At 43.8% G+C, this 19,477-nt stretch overlaps 1 long non-coding RNA gene across 1 annotated transcript; it reads right to left on the bottom strand.

Moving 5' to 3' along the window:
- Positions 1-229: 229 nt before the first annotated feature.
- On the bottom strand, positions 230-18,748 carry LOC122458063. The gene is made up of 3 exons (XR_006277890.1): positions 18,627-18,748; positions 17,965-18,123; positions 230-734 (listed from the first exon to the last, which is right to left on the bottom strand). It is a non-coding gene; the product is annotated as an uncharacterized LOC122458063 (long non-coding RNA).
- Between the last annotated feature and the right edge of the window lie 729 nt (positions 18,749-19,477).

The following is a 19,477-nucleotide window of genomic DNA, read 5'->3' as shown; positions in this document are numbered from 1 at the left end:
CCAGCTGTGCTTATTGGCTGGGTGATGACTAGGTGGGTGTAGCTATAGGTGCTCATTCCTGACAGATACTGAGTTTCCAAAAATAAACTGTGTGTGCAAACAAACAGGCAACAACATTAACATGCAAACACACAAGGTAAAAACCTTCTAGCAACTCTGTAACAGGCTGAACCATACTTTAAAACCCCATGTAAAAATGGAAGCAACAGTGAATGTTTATGTCCATGTATGTAACACTTACTACAGTGTAGTAAGCTGTGGCTAATTCTGTGATTTTCATAGACCAATATATTGGTAGCTATGTTTCTCCTTGTTTTCTCCAGGCATGGAGTGGTAGAGGTAAGTGCTGCCACCTGATATGTTGGTGGGGAGGACTACAGGAAGCACCAATCATGGAGTTTTCCAAGAATTGGATACACTGCTGAGTCCGGGCTCTTTGGGCACATAGGTCAGTAATGTTCTGCAACATCTGAGCAAACCCACGATGTTCTGGTGCATTTTTCACAGTGCTTCTTGATCCCTTTCCTTTGGTAACCACTCTTCATTTTTGAACCTTCTCTATGGTCATGGTCACATAGTCCCTCCAACCCCTCTGTTCATGGTCCAAGACCATAAAGGATCAGAGAGTCTCTGATTACATATCCTTCCCAGTATGCTTCTTTCTCCTCCTGATCAAGGTCAGACATTCAGCAGATATGGAGGGGCGACCATCTAGGCCACATTGCCAGAGGCTGCTGATTAAAACAGACAGATTACAGCATTAGATTTACAGTCACAGTGGGAAGGGAAAGATATGTCTGAAAACTTCCTTACATTATTCCCTTACGTACCTTTAATAAGAAATGTTAATTTTCACTTGAATTTTGGAGTGCCTTGATACAGCCCTGGTCTGTAGCTCAAACCGTGGTGAGTGCTGCCTGGCTTAGAAGAGATGAAGAGGCGTGTTTTATTGCATGGAGGGTTTACATGCTGTAGTCTCATTGGAATGGGTATAGGGAAAGTGCAGGCAGTGTTCAGACAGTTCTTTTCAATAACCAGGCAGTGGTTATTTTAGATGCTATCTCACTCCTGAGGGTGACAAAGGCACAGAGAACCCAGCTACTACTGGCACTGCCTGAGCCAGTATCTTGCTAGCCTGTTTACTGCAATAGAGCCAGCCAAACTCATCACAGAGTGGTGTGAAGTTTCCTGTTGCAGGGGAAAACACAAGGCTGCCATCCCTAGAAATGGTCCAGGAAACTTTCATTGAGATTGCTTAAGAGGATAAAAAGGATATACCTATTCAGATAAACGAAGAACTCTGTATGCCCCTGCCTTCTCTAGCCCAACAAATCAAAGAATTGAAAAGCAGATGCTGGAACTACCCCTGGTTGTTCTGCGTCTACCCGAGTACAGGAAACAATCTGATGTGAGTGTGTAATTGAACTGCTACTTTTTTAAATTAATTCTCTAATATTTTACTTTCTGACATATACCAGGTCCAGCAGCGTAAGCAATCAAAACTCTCAGTGCCTTTGTACTCTAAACTTACAGATGGGATGGACACCATTTTTAAAGGTGGAAGAAGGACAGGAAGGGAGGGAAGGAGGTGAGGTTTCAGGCAACAAAAAGGAAAAAATGATAAGAATAATGCATATATACACTTACTCAAGCTCCCTTCCCTTTCATCAGTGGGCTCACTCGTGCTTGCTTGGTATGGCTGGCTTCACTCTGATGGAGTTTCAAACAGCTCCTGGTTTATGGAATGGTTTGAGTCCCCACCCATGTTGCCTCTGTCCCTGCCATTCTGCCTCAGGCTCCTGCAAAGTGCCCACAGAAGAATGTGGGTGCTGGTAGGGGGTCACTGCCAAATACAGTAGAATCTCAGAGTTACAAACACCAGTGTTACAAACTGACCAGTCAGCCACACACCTTATTTGGAAGTACACAATCAAGCAGCAGCAGAGACAAACAAACAAAATAAATTTAGTATAGCACTGTGTTAAACGTAAACTACAAAAAGGGAAAGTTTAAAAAAGATTTGACAAGGTAAGGAAACTGTTTGTGCATGTTCATTTAAATTAAGATGGTAAAAGCAGAATTTATTTTATTCTGCATAGTAAAATTTCAAAGCTGTATTAAGTCAATGATCAGTTGTAAACTTTTGAAAGAACCAGCGTAACATTTTGTTCAGAGTTATGAACAATTCAGAATTATGAACAGGGTGTTCATAACTCTGAGGTTCTATTATAGTTGTAAAAGCAGCAGATTTTTTTGTTGCCTTTCATCACTTCCCCTATACTGGAAACCTACTGACTGCTATACTTACCTACATGCCTCCAGCTTTCATCCAGATCACATCACACAATCCATTATCTACAGCCAAGCTCTAAGATACAACTGCATTTGCTCCAATCCCTCAGACAGAGACAAACACTTACAGGATCTTTATCAAGCATTCTTAAAACTACAGTACCCATCTGCTGAAGTGAAGAAACAGATTGTCAGAGCCAGATGGGTACCCGGAAATCACATACTACAGGACAGGCCCAACAAAGAAAGTAACAGAACTCCACTAGCCATCTCCTACAGCCCCCATCTAAAACCTCTCCAGCACATCAGCAAGTATCTACAACCTACCCTGAAGGACAATCCCTCACTCTCTCAGACCTTGGGAGACAGGCCAGTCCTCGCTTACAGACAGCCCCTCTAACCTGAAGCAAATACTCATCAGCAACTACACACCACACAACAAAAACATGAACCCAGGAACCAATCCCTACAACGAACCCTGTTGCCAACGCTGTCCGCATATCTATTCAAGGGACACCATCATAGGACCTAACCACATCAGCCACACCATCAGGGGCTCATTCACCTGCGCATCTACCAATGTGATATATGCCATCATGTGCCAGCAATGCCCCTCTGCCATGTACAGTGGCCAAACCAGACAGTCGCTACGCAAAAGAATAAATGGACACAAATCAGGCATCAAGAATAACATTCAAAAACCAGTAGGAGAGCACTTCAATCTCTCTGGACACTCAATAAGACTTAAAAGTGGCAATTCAACAACAACAACAAAAAACTTGGAAAACAGACTTCAACGAGAAACTACAGTACTGGCATTAATTTGCAAACTGGACACCATCAAATTAGGCCTGAATAAAGACTGGGAGTGGATGGGTCACTACAAAAAGTAATTTTCCCTCTGCTGATACTCACCCCTTCTTGTCAACTGTTGAGAATAGGTCACTTCCACCTTAATCGAATTGGCCTCATTAGCACTGACCCTCCCCCACTTGATAAGGCAACTTACATCTTTTCATGTGCTGTAATATTTATACTGCTGACTGTATTTTTCACTTCATGCATCTGATTAAGTGGGTTTTAGCCCACAAAAGCTTATGCCCAAATAAATTTGTTAGTCTCTAAGGTACCACAAGGACTCCTTGTTGTTTTTGCAGATACAGACTAACATGGCTACCACTCTGAAACCTAAATTATAGTCTAGACCAGGTTTAAGAAAGCAATATAAATGTCTGATATAAATAAACTGGTATCTATGGGTCTTTCAGGTATAGTTACTATTCAAGCCAGAGACACAGGCCCATTTCATACCCCCAAGATATGTGAGTGGAGGTTTAACCACCTCCTTTGGCATTGGTCACTCCTTCCTAGAACCCCATGTTTTTACCTCTCTCCTGGTTCAGTATTTGTGCTGAGCATAGTGATGGGCACAGGGACCAGGCTGTCCATGTTTGGTGGAAGTTGGGCTGAGTGAATATATATCTCTTTTCCTAGAGCTCTGTGGAGACCCCCCGCCCCGTAAACTAATACAGCCTGGGACTGTATTACCTCTTCCCAGGAGCCCCCCTTTTTTTTTTTTTTACAGGCTCCATGTTTCTGCAAGCACGGAGGACAGCATTCATTCAATAGTACAGTCTCAGTGGGGTACACTCAGGAGAAGATGTGATGTTGCTCTTGTGAAAATTCATTCCTAAAGGTACAATATGGCCCGATAGAAGCATAAAGACTGTCTTTCCAGGTTTGAGAGATTGTGGTGGGAAAACTTACTGGAAATGGAAATGTACATAAATACAGGAACTCAATCTCTGAGCTGTAAATGTAACCACTAATTCAATTTTTTAAAAAGATTTCTAAAATATCGTATTTATCATATTGACAAATACTCAGATATGACAAAGAAAAAGCTCTTTGGAGACGTGACCATTTTTAGTGGAAGACTGAATCTTTCCTCTGTTAGAGGTTATATGAGAGACATATATTCAGTTTATTATCAGTAGAAATGGGGAAAAGAAGTGGTGTTTAGATTCAGTTTAGGTTTAAGAACAAGTCAAGGCTAGATATGCTTGATATTCAACAACTCCGAATCTTAAGACTTGTTTTCTCTAGTTTTTGACCCGAAAAACAGATTTCTGCCATCTTGAATAGAAGACATTCCAAATGTTCCCTGAAATTTTCACCATCTTCCAATATAAACTCACAAAGAAGCAGATACGTTGGCTGCAACTAACGTCAAACCGGAAAAGAGAGAGACAAGGTGTGTCAAGGTTCCTTCCCCACTCTGAACTCTAGAATACAGATGTGGGGACATGCATGAAAAACCCCCTAAACTTATTTTTAGCAGCTTAGGTTAAAACTTCCCCTACATACAAACTATTTTACCTTTTGCCCCTGGACTTTATTGCTGCCACCACCAAGCGTCTAACAAATATATAACAGGTGTGACGGGACAAGGCCAGATGGCTATAGAAAAGTAGTGGGAGATAGATGTATTAGCTCCAGGCTAAACAAATCCCTGGTACCAGGTTAAGTGAAATGGCAGTTGCTCCAGGTCAATTAAGATACCTGGGGCCAATTAAGAACTTTCCAGAAGGCAGGGAGAATGCTAGGTTGATTGGGATACCTGAAGCCAATCAGGGGCTGGCTGAAACTAGTTAAAAGCCTCCCAGTCAGTCAGGTGGGTGTGCATGTCAGAAGCTGTGGGAGGAAGTTGCACTGTTGGAGAGGCTGAGTTGTACACACCATATCAGGCACAAGGAAGGAGGCCGTGAGGTAAAGGGGAAATGGAGCTTGAGGAAGATGAGGGCTGCTATGGGGGAAGTAGCCCAGGGATTTGTACATGTCATGTTTCTAAAAGGTCAGCTACCATAGCTGATATTATTAGGGTCCCTGGGCTGGAGCCCGGAGTAGAGGGTGGGCCCGGGCTCCCCCCCCACTTTGCCCCCTGATTAATCACTGAAACTGGGAGACAACAGAGACTGTGCAAGGAAGGATAACTTCTCCTCACCTCCCTCACTGGCTTATGATGAAAATGGCTCAGTAGACTGTGACCCTTGTCTCTAGAGAAAGAAGGGTTACGTGGAGGGTCACAGTGAGCCTCTGAGGCTAGCGAAATCCACCAGGAAATGTGGGACCCACGAAGGCAAGGACAGAGCTTTGTTACAACTGGTGTCAGGAGTGGGACTTCATTCACAGCGTGGTGGAAGAAAGAGAGGTTGTTTTTTTTCTTTTTTTTAAATTTAAAAAAGTGCACTGCGGTTTTGGATTTTTTTTTGTTTTTGTTTTTTTGTTTGTTTGCTTTGTACTACAATGGAGGAGGTGGTAAGAGCCCTGGTACAAGCCGCAGCAGCCCAGCAGGAGGCCACCCAGGTTCAGGCAATGGCACAACAGGAGTCTATACAGCTACAGCAGGAAACCAATCAATTATTGATGAGCCAGATGACCCAAGATCGTGCTACCTTGAAAGAGGTGGTGGACCAGCTGAAGATCCTCACCACCCAGACCCAGGGGTCCGATGGGACGCAAACCCTGAGGGCCACTGGTTGTCTGTCAAAGATGACGTCAGGAGATGACATAGAGGCATATCTCTACTCATTCGAAAGGACTGCTCAGCGTAAGGCATGGCCCCAGGAGCAGTGGGCCAGCATTCTCGCCCCTTTTTTGCGTACAAAGGCCCAGAAGGCCTATTTTGACTTGCCTGCCATAGATGCCACTGACTATACCCATCTGAAGGCAGAGATCCTAGCACGATCAGGGGTAATGGCAGTGGTAAGGGCCCAGAGGTTCCATGAATGGAAATACCAGGAGAACAAACCCCTGAGGTCCCAGCTATTCGACCTCATACACCTCGCATGGAAGTGGTTACAGCCTGAGGCGTGCAGGCCGGAGGAGATTTTGGAGACCCTGGTCATAGACCATTACATGCATGGATTGCCACCAGATCTCCGCAAATGGGTAGGCCAGAACAATTCATCCACGTACGATGAGATGATCACACTGGTAGAAAGATGGATGACAGCCAGGGAACTGACCTGACTACCCCAGGAAGCTCCATTTCGAAGCAAGCACCTGACCCCAACCCTGGAAGGTTGGGCAGCCAAACCCCTGGGGAGTCCTAGGTGGAAGAAGGGGGGGCCAAAACCAGTGGGGACCCCAGAAGGAAGGGATTGGCCTGAGTGGGGAGAACTCTGGGACTAAACCCCCTAAACCCCCGGGATAGGGGAGTGATTAAAAGCAATTATAGATGTTATGCATGTGGGGAGTGGGGACACATAGCAGCACAGTGTCCCAGCCCCAAGCAGCCTATGCAATGTAACTTGGGGGATTGGGAAGTCCCATGCTCCCTTATCCACCTCGCAGGGGTCGCATTTGTCCCGCATAATTACACCAGACCAGTGAGGATAAATGGAGCAGAGACTACAGCACTTGTGGACTCTGGGAGTGCTATCATCCTCATATCAGGTAAGCTGGTAAATAGTCAGCTGCTACAAGCCAAACGCGTAGCAGTGACGTGCGTGCATGGGGCTGTGAGCCATTACCCCACAATTCCAGTGGAGACAGAGGTTCAGGGAAACCCCATTGAGGTGACCGTGGGCGTAGTTTCTAAACTCCCATATCCTGTAGTCATTGGGAGAGACGATCCAGGGTTTGATAATTTACACCCCCCGGAGAGGCTGGAGGGAGGTGGGGACCCTGAGGACAGCAACTCGTCACCGGGGGAATGTCAACTCCCGATGTTCGCTGAGATTTCTCAGGATCTGTTCTCAGCCCCCTGAAAGACCCGGAAGACAAAAAAAAAAAAAAGAGAGGAAGGCCGCGAAGGCCTTGGGAACCCGGATCCTGACCCAGGGCCAGAAGACCTCCCTCGTAGGCAGATGGATGTGAGCAGCCAACAGAGAAACTTTCACCACAGAAGGTGATCCAGAAGCGGCCCCAGCCATGACGGCGGCGAGCCGTTGGAAGAAGCAGAAGCTGGCCCCTGGGAGCTTGGGCAGGTTAGTCCCAAGAGAGAGAGACTTTTGGGCGGGACCAGGCGGAGGACCCCAGATATGATAATGCCAGGAAAGAGGTGGCCAAGATCGATGGGATACCCGCGGATGGGAAGGTCCGGGGTCCCGGACCTTACTTTATAGTGAAGAAAGATCTCCTGTACCGCGTGGTGCAAATGCAGGAGCAAGAGATACAACAACTTCTGGTGCCAGAAAAACATCAAAAAGCCATATTGAGTCTCGCCCACAGTCACCTGTTTGGAGGACACCTAGGGGTAGAGAAAACTCAGGCACGGATCCTGCGGAGGTTCTTCTGATCAGGAGTACATGAAGATGTCCGGCGATACTGCACCTCTTGTCCGGAGTGTCAGTTACATAGCCCTCGCCCGCACTTGCAAGCTCCTTTGATACCTCTTCCAATAATAGAGGTTCCTTTCAAATGGATAGCCATGGATCTGGTAGGGGCCCTAGAGAAGACAGCTCGGGGCCACCAACATGTACTTGTTGTAATGTACAACTATGCAACCCGGTACCTGGAAGTTGTTCCTCTGTGCAACACAGCTTCCAAGACAATAGCTAAGGAGCTAGTAAAGATCTTTGCCCGGGTTGGGCTACCCAAGGAGATATTGACTGATCAAGGGACACCTTTCATGTCCAAGTTGATGAAAGATCTCTGTTCATTGCTCCATGTACAAACCCCACCGTCCTCTGTATACCACCCGCAAACAGACGGCCTTGTGGAAAGTTTCAATAGGACCCTCAAGGCCATGATCAGGAAAGTGGTGAGCCAGGATGGGAAAGGGATACCCTATTGCCTTACCTCATGTTCGCCATCCGGGAGGTTCTGCAAGCCTCCACAGATTTCTCTCCATTCGCACTACTATATGGGCGCCACCCTCGGGGCATATTGGATATAGCCAGAGAAGCCTGGGAAGAGGAGCCAAATCCCAGAAGGAACATAGTTGAGCATGTACTGCAGATGAGAGATCAGATAGCCCAAGTTACGCCCATTGTACGGGAACACTTGGAGAGAGCTCAGGAGACGCAACGAACCCATTGTAACCACCAAGCAAAGCTTCAACGGTTCCAACCAGGGGATCGGGTGATGGTACTGGTGCCCAAAGCAGAAAGTAAACTGTTGGCCCAGTGTCAGGGACCCTACGAAATAATCAAAGCCATGGGAGAGGTGAACTATAAGGTGCGGCAGCCAGGCCACCGGAAATCGAAGCAAATTTACCACATCAATCTTCTAAAACCTTGGCACGATTGAGAGGCATGCTTAGTCATGCAGGAGATCCTTCCCCAGGAGGATAACTTACACAAGCAAGTGAGGATATCATCCAATTTGACGCTGATCCAAAAGATCGAGGCAGCCGACATGATTAAATCGCAACAGAGATGTATTCTCTACAAAACCAGGCTGACGACTGAGACCTATCACCATATCCACACAATCCCCAGAGCTAAGGTAACATTCAGACCCTACCGAATCCCAGCACCCAAAAGAGAAGAAATCAAGGCCAAAGTAAAAAAAAAAGTCAGAATTAGGGGTTATTGAAGAATCTTACAGTCAGTGGTCCAGTCCAATTGTTCTAGTGCCTAAACCTGACAGTACCATAAGATTCTGTAATGACTTTTGCCGACTGAATGAAATATCCCAGTTTGATGCATACCCCATACCACTCATCGACGAACTGGTTGACCGACTGGGTAGTGCCTGATTCTTGATTACACTGGATCTGACAAAAGGGTACTGGCAGATTCCTCTGACCAAAGAAGCTAAAGAAAAGACAGCATTCTCCACCCCAGATGGGCTATTCCAGTACACCGTCCTCCCTTTTGGGCTATATGGGGCCCCAGCCACATTCCAGCCCCTCGTGGATAAGCTGCTGCTCTCCCATACTAGTTATGCAGCTGCATACCTAGATGTCATCATCCATACACCAGACTGGGAAACCCACGTAGAGAAAGTTGAGGCAGTACTGCGCACCTTAAGGTGGGCTGGTCTCACTGCTAATCCCGCTATATGTGCCATAGGGCTAGCAGAGGCTAGGTACCTGGGATATATTGTGGTAAGGGGCATAATGAAGCCCCAAACGAATAAGCTAGAGGCATTTCAAAACTGGCCCCAGCCAACCCGAAAGAGGCAGGTCCATGTGTTCTTAGGCGTGGTAGGCTACTACTGACAGTTTATTCCCCACTAGGGCAAGTCCCCTAATGGACCTGGTGAAGGCCCGAGGTCCAGACATGGTAACATGGACCGACGCAGCAGACGGGGCATTTACAGACCTTCGGACGGCCCTCTGTAATGACCCCATATTCATAGCCCCGGACTTTAACAGGGAATTTATTTTACAAACAGACACTTCCGAGGTGGGGTTGGGAGCAGTTCTGTCGCAGATGGTGGGAGAAGAGGAACACCCAATCCTCTACCTAAGCAGAAAGCTTCTCCCAAGAGAACAGAAATACACAGTAGTCGAGAGAGAATGCCTTGCTGTCCAACGGGCTATGGAGACACTGCGTTATTACCTTTTAGGCCGGCGATTTACTCATGACTGACCATGCACCCCTCCAGTGGATGCAGCGGAATAAGGAAAAGAATGCAAGGTGATTCTTATCCCTCCAACCATTCCATACGGCATACGGCACAGGGTTGGATGCCACCACTGATGGGCTGTCACGAATATACTGCCTGGCGTCCCAAGTTGCCCAACTCTATGGTGTTGAACAGGGGGAGGAGGGGGGAAGATATGTGATGGGGCAAGGCCAGATGGCTATAGAAAAATAGTGGGAGATAGATATATTAGCTCCAGGCTAAACAAATCCTTGGTACCAGGTTAAGTGAACTGGAAGCTGCTCTAGGTCAATTAAGACACCTGGGGCCAATTAAGGCAGGGAGAATGCTAGGTTGATTGGGACACCTGAAGCCAATCAGGGGCTGGCTGAAACTAGTTAAAAGCCTCCCAGTTAGGTGGGAGTGTATGTCAGGAGCTGTGGGAAGAAGTTGCGCGGTTAGAGAGGCTGAGTAGTACACACCATATCAGGCACAAGAAAGGAGGCCCTGAGGCAAGGGTGAAGTGGAGCTTGAGGAAGTGAAGGCTGCTGTGGGGGAAGTAGCCCAGGGAATTGTACATGTCATGTTTCTAAAAGGTCAGCTACCATAGCTGATATTATTAGGGTCCCTGGGCTGGAGCCTGGAGTAGAGGGTGGGCCCGGGCTCTCCCCCCCGACTTTGCCCCCTGATTAATCACTGAAACTGGGAGACAACAGAGACTGTGCAAGGAAAGATAACTTCTCCTCACCTCCCTTGCTGGCTTATGATGAAAATGGCTCAGTAGACTGTGACCCTTGTCTCTAGAGAAAGAAGGTTTACGTGGAGGGTCACAGTGAGCCGCCGAGGCTAGCGAAATCCACCAGGAAATGTGGGACCCAAGAAGACAAGGACAGAGCTTTGTCACACAGGGAAAGAGCCCGCTTGGAAACGTGTTTCCCCCTAAAATCCTCCTAAACCCTACACCCCCTTTCCTAGGCAAGGCTTGATAAAAATCCTCACCAATTTGCATAGGTGGATCTTAATGATCTCTTGGATCTTAAGAACAAAGAAAAAAAGTAAAAGAATCACCTCTGTAAAATCAGGATGGTAAATACCTTACAGGGTAATCTGATTCAAAACATAGAGAATCCCTCTAGGCAAAACCTTAAGTTACAAGAAGACACAAAAAAAAGGAGTATCCATTCCATTCAGCACAACTTATTTTATCAGCCATTTAAACAAAACAGAATCTAACACATATCTAACTAGATTGGTTATTAGCCCTTTACAGGAGTTCTGACCCACATTCCTGCTCTGGTCCTGGCAAAAGCAACACACAGACAGAGAGAATCCTTTGTTCCTCCCCTCCAGCTTTGAAAGCATCTTGTCTCCTCATTAGTCATTTTGGTCAGGTGCCAGTGAGGTTAACCTAACTTCTTAACCCTTTACAGGTGAAAGTTTTTCCTCTGGCCAGGAGGGATTTAAAGTTGTTTACCCTTCCCTTTATATTTATGACAAGGTGGGTGAGGTAATATCTTTTATTGGACCAACTTCTGTTTGCAAGAGAGAAAAGCTGCAATGACCTGAAGTAGAGCTCTCTAAAAGCTTGTCACTTTTAGCAACAGATCTTGGCCCAATAAAAGAGACCACCTCACCCACTTTGTTTCTCTAATATTCTGGGACCACTAGGGCTACAACAACACTGCATACATACAAAACCTGAAGATGTCTATTTTCTGGTATTTATTTCAGATTCAAGATTCTGGTTATTAGTCCATTTCTAATAAAATCTGTGATATAAGGTCTACTGATTGTGCTGCACTGAAAGCAACAGAAACAATTGGTCAGAGATCAGCTAAGTTTGTTTCTTATTATAAATATGGTTTTAATTATGAAAATTGTGTTAAATATTTTAGGCACAAGAGATTTTCTTAATCTGGTTGGTGTCAAAGCTCTTAAGAGCTTATGTTCATTCTTTTGTACATTAAGAACTTTTATAAAGCATATATAAACTACTCCATTTGTACAAAAATGATTCTTTTCAAATGCTATCTTACATGACTTAAGATATGGCAACTTGCAGTAGAATAAAAATCATTTTGGCAAAGAGTATCCATGTATCAATTTGTATAGACGGAGATAAAAAGTTTTGCACTCAGTCCCATCACTTGAATTATGGGGAATGGATATCTATTTCAAGAGTATCTTCTATAATATTATCTTATTACTCAATAGGTCTTCATTTTCAGCTTCCTCTGGGTATTATTTCAGTTTAAAAAATCATCATTTTTGTCTTTTCAATTTATCTTGTTCTTTTACAGCTTAGAGTAAAATCCAGTAGAATAAAAATCATTTTTCTTTTCAATTTTTCTTTGAGTTAATTGTAGGAACAGTCACATGAAAAAAAATCATTTGTCATCTTGTTCTTTTAAGGCCTGGATATAGCAAAATCTAGAAGGGAAAAAACCTTTAGCTAGCTGTGATGATATGGTATCTTTTAAAGTAACAAACGTGTACAGGTAAGTGGAGAAAGATAAAAGTCAGGGGGTGACAAATGTTTATTTTTGATCTCAGTGGAATAGGTGACTTTAAAAACCATACCTCTCACAGTTTATACCTAGGAATATGGGCCCGATTCTGCATTGTTAATGCACTCAGAAGTTCCACTGATTTAAGTCAGAGCTTTGGGTATACAAAGGATATATGATCTAGTGTGAGTGTTTAATGGGCAAGTAATGTCTTACAACTCCACACTCTAGTGAAACCAACAATGTTTCTTATATTATTAGAGATGAGAGAACTGCTTTGAGTAAGAAACGACATACTGGTCAGTTACTCAGGACATGCAAATAACCTTTTGGGAGATTTAAAAATGTTTGACAAACTACTTTTGGTGTGATCCAGACCAGAAGAACCTGAACTGTACTACTGTGGGAATACTACTAATTCAGTTGCAACTAGGCAGTAAATAGAAATTTCATGATACAATGATTGACATATGTGCATTAGGGTTGCACACTTTCTACTTGCACAAAAGCAAACAGCCTTGACCCACCCTGGCCCTGCCCCTCCTCAAAGGCGCTGTCCACGCCCCGCCCCTTCTCGGAGGCCATCCCCCTTCCTCTGTTGCTTGCTCTCCCCTCCCCCCACACCGACTCATTCATTTTTACCAGGCTGGCTCAGGGGGGTGAGGGCTCCACCTAGTACTACAGGCTCTGGGGTGGGGCCAGGGATGCGGGGTTTGGAGTTCAGGGGGGGCTTCAGGTAGAGCTGAGGGGTTCAGAGGCAGGGAGTGGGGTGCAGGTTCTGAGATAAGGAGTTTGGGGTGTAGGAGGGTGCTCTGGGCTGGGATCAAGGGGTTCAGTGGGCAGGAGGGGATCAGGGGTGCAGGCTCTGGGTGGTGCTTACCTCAAGCAGGTCCCAGAAGCAGTGGCATGTCCCCCCCACGGCTGGAGCTCCTATTGGCCATGATTCCTGGCCAATGGGAGCTGTGGGGGCAGTGTTGGGGTGAGTGAAACGTGTGGAGCTCCCAGCTTCTCCTATGCATAGGAGCTGCGGGGGAAGAGGAGGGGGAGGTAGGTGGCTGCTTCCCAGGAGCTGTGTGGCATGGAGGCTAGTAGAAAGCATGCTAGCTCTGCTGCATGGCACTGCCAACCAGACAGTCAGTGGCCTGGTCAGCGCTGCTGACTGAAACCTCCAGGATCCCTTTTTGACCAGGTGTTCTGGTCAAAAGCTGGACATCTGGTCACTGTAATATGCAGCCTGATTCCTGATTTCAGAGGCTCAGCTATACCCCAGAATAGCATCCCACATTTTTCAATTGTTTGGACTGAACAAAAGTCTGCTTAAATCTTTTTTTCCCCTGAGATTTGAAAAAAGTTTTACAAGGAGGGAAGTTGTCCAAATCCTTTGCACTGCAGTATGAGAATTGATACACTGAGTTGTCCAAGGACTATTTGTGATATTCCAAAATGAGGAACTTGACGTATAGGAATCCAGATGATAAAGAAAGATGGATCTGGAGAGAGAAAGGTTCCTATAAATTAGTAACAGGATTCAACACATTAGAAAGTATGGTTCTACAAATTATGAGTGCAAGTAGTCTTTGACACCAATGGGTTAATGCAGGTTAATTAACTACTTTCCTGCAGGTTTGCATGATCAGGGCCTGTATCTCATTGATTTTAATGGGAAGCTGTATCAGGCCTTGTAAAGGAACCATAGTTTCCTTACACAATGTGTAATACAGTGGAATGCATGATTTCAAAAATCACTGATAGCTGAATAATCAGCTTTTTAACAGCTCCATATTTATTGCTTTGTAAATATTGTGAAGCCTTGTCAAAGCTTAGGGGTGTATTATATCTGCAAAATATCAGTCTAATTTCAGTTGTTTCAAGATACTGGTGTACTTTCCAGTTCAGAACTTTATGCTTTCATCAATTTTCAAAATGTATGTTGATTTTAATGGAAACAAATGGCACCATTATTTCATAGTTTGAAGTTCCAGTAAACTGAACCCTAACAAAGAGGGTTATCTTGTTAAAGGAGAAAAATTAAAGCAATCAGCTTGCAAGACTTACGCACAGATTCAGCATGTTAGATAGAGTTTAAAAATGTGTCTTTAAAGCTAGACGATTAGAAAGTCAGTAATAACAGGGATAACTCAGTTGTATATAAACAACCAATATTGGCACATAAAAATATTTGGTTTCACTTCTACAATGTGCCACTGATGTAAACTAAGAATACTCATTTGAAATTAATACAAGAAAGACTGTTGTGTTGTTATGATAAAAGAAATGTAAAGATATTATGAAACAAAGGACTTCATACATTTTGAAAACTGAAGTAATTACTGTATTTACCTCCTAATGAAAATTGTTATATAGGAACTAGTTCTTGTTATTACTAGAAGATGAATTTTATTAAGACTTAACCTCAACCCAACATTTTGTAGAAAAGCTTGGTAGAAAGGAACATTTTCCTACCCTGAAAGAAACTTTCTAGTATCTTGTATAACTAACATTAATGATTCTGGGACTTAATTTGAATGGAAATCCTAGGCATCTGCTGTGAAATTCTTTTCCATTAATATTAATTTACATTTTACACCAATTTAGTTAAGCAGTGGTTGTGACTCATTTGTTTTCAATGAATATACAAGCAAACTCATTTGCTAGTAGCAATGTTCATCCTTTTCATGTTCAGCAGATTTTAAAGAAATGAGACAACAGGTGAAGATGATGAATCAAACTGGGAGAGGGCAAAGTATCAGAGAATTAATCATATCTGGTAAAGTGAGCAACAATCACAGCATGCTTGCTGCCTAGACATGCTTAAGGGCCTTATAGAAGAGGTGAGTTTAAAGGAGGGATTTGAAGTAGGACAAAGGAAGATACAGTGCATTTTCAAACTTAAAGCAATGTCGGTGTCTTTATACATCTTTTAGGATGCTTACCTAGGCCAGGTATTTTTAGATCTATGGTGCCTTTCAGCCCCATTTCACATAAACCACGACATTTCAATGCGACAGAGGTCCTGCCTTCAATAGAATTTTTGCTTCATAAAGGAGTGCAAGGCATGGATTCACTATGATTTGGTATTAGTGTTGCATTTTATTTTAATCATGTTTCCATGAGTCTGCTTATTAATGAAGTAACTGTATATTGTATTTTTTTTTTTAACTAAGACATGCATTGACCAACTTTTCCCACTAGGGTGTACAAACAGTCTATGCAATTTCTATATGATGGTGTAAGAATTATATTAATTTGGCATAAATCATAATGGCAACATGCCAGCCCAAATTAATCAGTATTCTCTAAAAAAGCACGCAGATGGAGAGAGATGGATTTCTGAAACGAGAATCTCATGAACAAAATCTAGAGAATGCTGCATTTTAGGGCAAATTGGAGTGTATACATCAGTCTATACAAACTATGGAAAAAATTACATATTGTAAAAGTTACCGTGAATTTCAAATCTCTAGAAGACTGCCCATCTAATAGAACATGATGGAAGGATTGAAAATCAGTGCAAGTCTCACACAAGTCTCCTTGGAGAAAGCCACTCAAATATTTTGAGTATGGTCCTTTATTAAAATATATCTATAACTGAATACACTCAATCATTTTTTGTAAGTTATTTAATGTTAAATTCAGGTGCAAATGGATAGATAAACTCTGCTGGTACATGTGGGCATAGGTCAAAGCTTTCAAGGAGACTAGTAACTTTGAGTACCTCTGTTTACATCTTAAAGGGGTCTTTTTTCCAAGGATGGATGCTCAGCACTTAAAAAAAAAGGCCCATTTCACAGTATCTCAAGCTGGGTGCATGAAAATTGAAGCCACCAAAAATCACTTGTCAGTTTTAAAAGTCTTGGCCATAAATTGCATCCCACTGTGTCATGGTGCTCAAATACTATTGTAATAGGGAAAGATGACTAGTGTGGCATCTTGTGCTCCGGGAGTATTCATCACTAGGGGAGGGCAACCCATCTCCACAGCTGTACTTCCCTGGAGAAGGGAAGCTTTAGATTTTCATGAGGCTCCATAGGATGTCTGCAGACCAAAGCAGCTGCTGGAAAGCATGGCATCATTGCTCTCAGTACCTTGGCCAATGCCACCCATATTTGGAGGATGCCAACCGCCTGACACATGGAAGGTTGTACATACTTTGGGCACAGACTTGCTACAGTGGAAGCTGAAGGGAGGGGCTTCACTCTTGATTTCTCATGATAGATTAAACTTTTAAAATAATGCAAATAGGAACTTTACTATATATTTCTTTGCAGGACATAATTTAGTTTATGCAAATTCCACACCCAGTCATGTAAAAAACTATTTTACACCTAGCGTGAAACTCTTTTGAGCAATAATACCAAAACAAAGTTTTGTTTGAGTGTAATCCAGCTTCTTTACAACAGAAGTGAAACCTGTTTCTTTAAAAATAAAATTACATTGGGACTGGTTAGTACTAAGCAAAATTGCTGTAAGGTCAATCTATAGGGTCTGGGAGGAGTGAAAGTGCATATTTGTAAATGAGGTTGGTTGAGGCACTTTTTTTTTTTGCGCCAATCAGCAACGTCTCAGAGAGATGAGGCAGTTCATGGGATCCCAAGGCTTTAAATAAAACTTTGGGAAATGTTGCCTAATGTGGACCAATTGAGAAGGTGTTGTGTATTTGGTTGTTGTGGTAATAGAACCTTGTTGTTGCTATGGCAACTGAGTTAGATTATTAGGGGATAGCCCAGCCAGTTTTGGCTGGTTTGGTCAGTTCAGCGTGTGGCAATAAATGGCTGCTTTTAAGGTTTACAGCTCTGTGTCTCAAGTCAACAAGACACATACTGTTTTTTACCCAGAACACTTTGGGGAAGAGTGGGGGGGTAATAATATTTATAAACACTTTCATTATATTGTTTCATGAGAGAAGGAAGGAGAGGCTAGATAAGGATTTGATTCTACTTTTTATGGCTATAGAGTACAGAATGAGTCAAACATGGTGGGAGAGGATTCAGAAGAGTAGTAAAGTAGCCTGTTACAGTCAAATCCTCAATCTTCAAGCTTCTTGTAATCTTATTTGGGAGACATTAGGGGGAGGTGTGTCTTGGGGAGACCAGAGGTACTGATCAGAGCTTAATATTTTATCCGAGTCCAGGCATCACTTTTCAGTGATTTTTTTCTTCATTAAGCACACAGGACTGGACATTACAAACCTGATATTGCAGGTAAGCTGAACAGTCCACTATTACTTTGAAATGGGAAGGCATGCGGGTGAAGGCAAACCATTAGGACTCTGATTACAAGCCCTGGCTAAATCACTGTGAGAAACCAGGATTTCTGGATTATTAAAAAAACATTCCTTGTGTTTTAAGATTTATTAGTTTCCCCTCTCATCTCAAATGCAGGAGAGGAAAAAAACAGCTGCCTTTCAGTCTGGATGTAGGATTGTTTGATTTTTGTGTCCGCTCCAGGATATTAGACACAAGGTGGGTCTTTAGACTATGTGCTTATTACTTACGGTAAACCACCTGTTTGATTTCGTATTTCACTCTTAGTACCTTTTCCAGACCTGAAGAAGAACACTGTGTAGCTCAAAAGCTTGTCTCTGACCAATAGAAGTTTATCCAATAAAAGATATTACCTCACCCACCTTGTCTTTCAGTCTGGAATCAGACAGCCTCATGGTACAGAAACAGGTCTGAGCAATGTGGTAGAAAAATGTTGCCCTGGCAATGGAATAAGGGATCTGTCCTTGACTGATAATGTTAGACGATTGATCACTTGGTATCAGTTGGCTATGCTGTACTCCCTGGTTGAGATTGACAGAAGCCATCATGAATCTTTGAACTCCTTGCTTGAAGGGAAGGCTCAGAAAAAACAGATACGAGTTCACCAAGATTACAAGTTGACATAGGTGAAGTTGATACATATTCCTCCCTGTTCATCATGTGCAGTTGTCATGGGGAAAGTATACCCCATCACCCTGGTGCTGAGGCAAGGGTGTGGTAGACCCACAGTTAAGTCAATATGGCTACTCTCAGCCTCAGGACTAGCCCAATGGCCAGCACCAATAGGGCTTCCCATGGCAGCAGGGAAGCACAGCCTACTGGCCAGAGTCAATAGGAGGGGGTTTGGTGGGTCACCCCCCCAAAGGAAGGGTGGCCAAAAGGGGGACCTGGGCCCCCCCTGCTCCACCAGGTCCCAGCCCAGGTAGTGGCAAAAGGGTTCACCACAAAGTCAGCAGGGAATCTGCCCACAACACACCAACTGCTGCAGGGACACTGGCTAGTCCCTCCCTGGACTACTTCCTACCTTGACTCCTGCCTTTGTAGTATCCTCAGAGTCTGCAGGTCCTTTGGGCAGTGCAGCCCTTAGAGGCTGCAATCTCCCTGGGTGCCTAGCCAGATCTCAGCACACCCCATAGCCTAGGCTTCCAGCTGCTCCCCAGCTGGAGATAGAAAGATGCATCCTTCCTCCTTGGTGGTCTACTCAGACTGAGCTGAGTTGCTTCCTTTTATACTGCAACAGTTGGAGCATGCCCAGCAGGGGCAAGGGTGTGTGGCTTTTCCTGCCAAGAGTAGTTTAAGCCCTTTGTCTCCCTGTGGGGCAAATACACCCCATCACAGCAGTATACAGTGTTTCTAGACTAAGGCATCAATTTGCTGATTATACCAACCCATGTGCTTCCATTATTGTAGACTCCTTGAGGACTGTCTCTTGACTTAACTATCTGGCAGATATTTTGGTTTGGCTCAAGCTAAACCCAGTTAAAATAGAAGGCAATTGTAGTGGGTTGAGGGGAGAGAAGTACTGCAAGAGGCTCACATCACAATCAGATTCTTCAACCCTCACTCATTTGAACTCCTAACACTTTAGCTTTGAATCCCAAAGTTTAAAATCAAATTACTTTGCCTCAAAAATTTTCAAACTCCTCCAGGATGGGCAAATAATTAAGACAGGTAATTGAACCTGATCCAATAGTCTCAGAAGTAAATTGGAATCTTTACTTGACTTCAGTGGTCTTTGGATCAGAGACTTAGTGAAGAAACTGGCCTAATTGTTGAATCTAAATCTGTCTCAGGCACCATTATACCTTAATGGCCAAATTTGAAAATGAAAGCAAAGAGTAGGCAAAAATAAAAACAAGTTCTAGTTAATTGAGC

Source organism: Dermochelys coriacea, chromosome 11, assembly GCF_009764565.3.
Source record: "Dermochelys coriacea isolate rDerCor1 chromosome 11, rDerCor1.pri.v4, whole genome shotgun sequence".
In the NCBI taxonomy this organism is placed as follows: domain Eukaryota; kingdom Metazoa; phylum Chordata; order Testudines; family Dermochelyidae; genus Dermochelys; species Dermochelys coriacea.
This window is presented reverse-complemented; position numbering and strand designations above follow the sequence as displayed.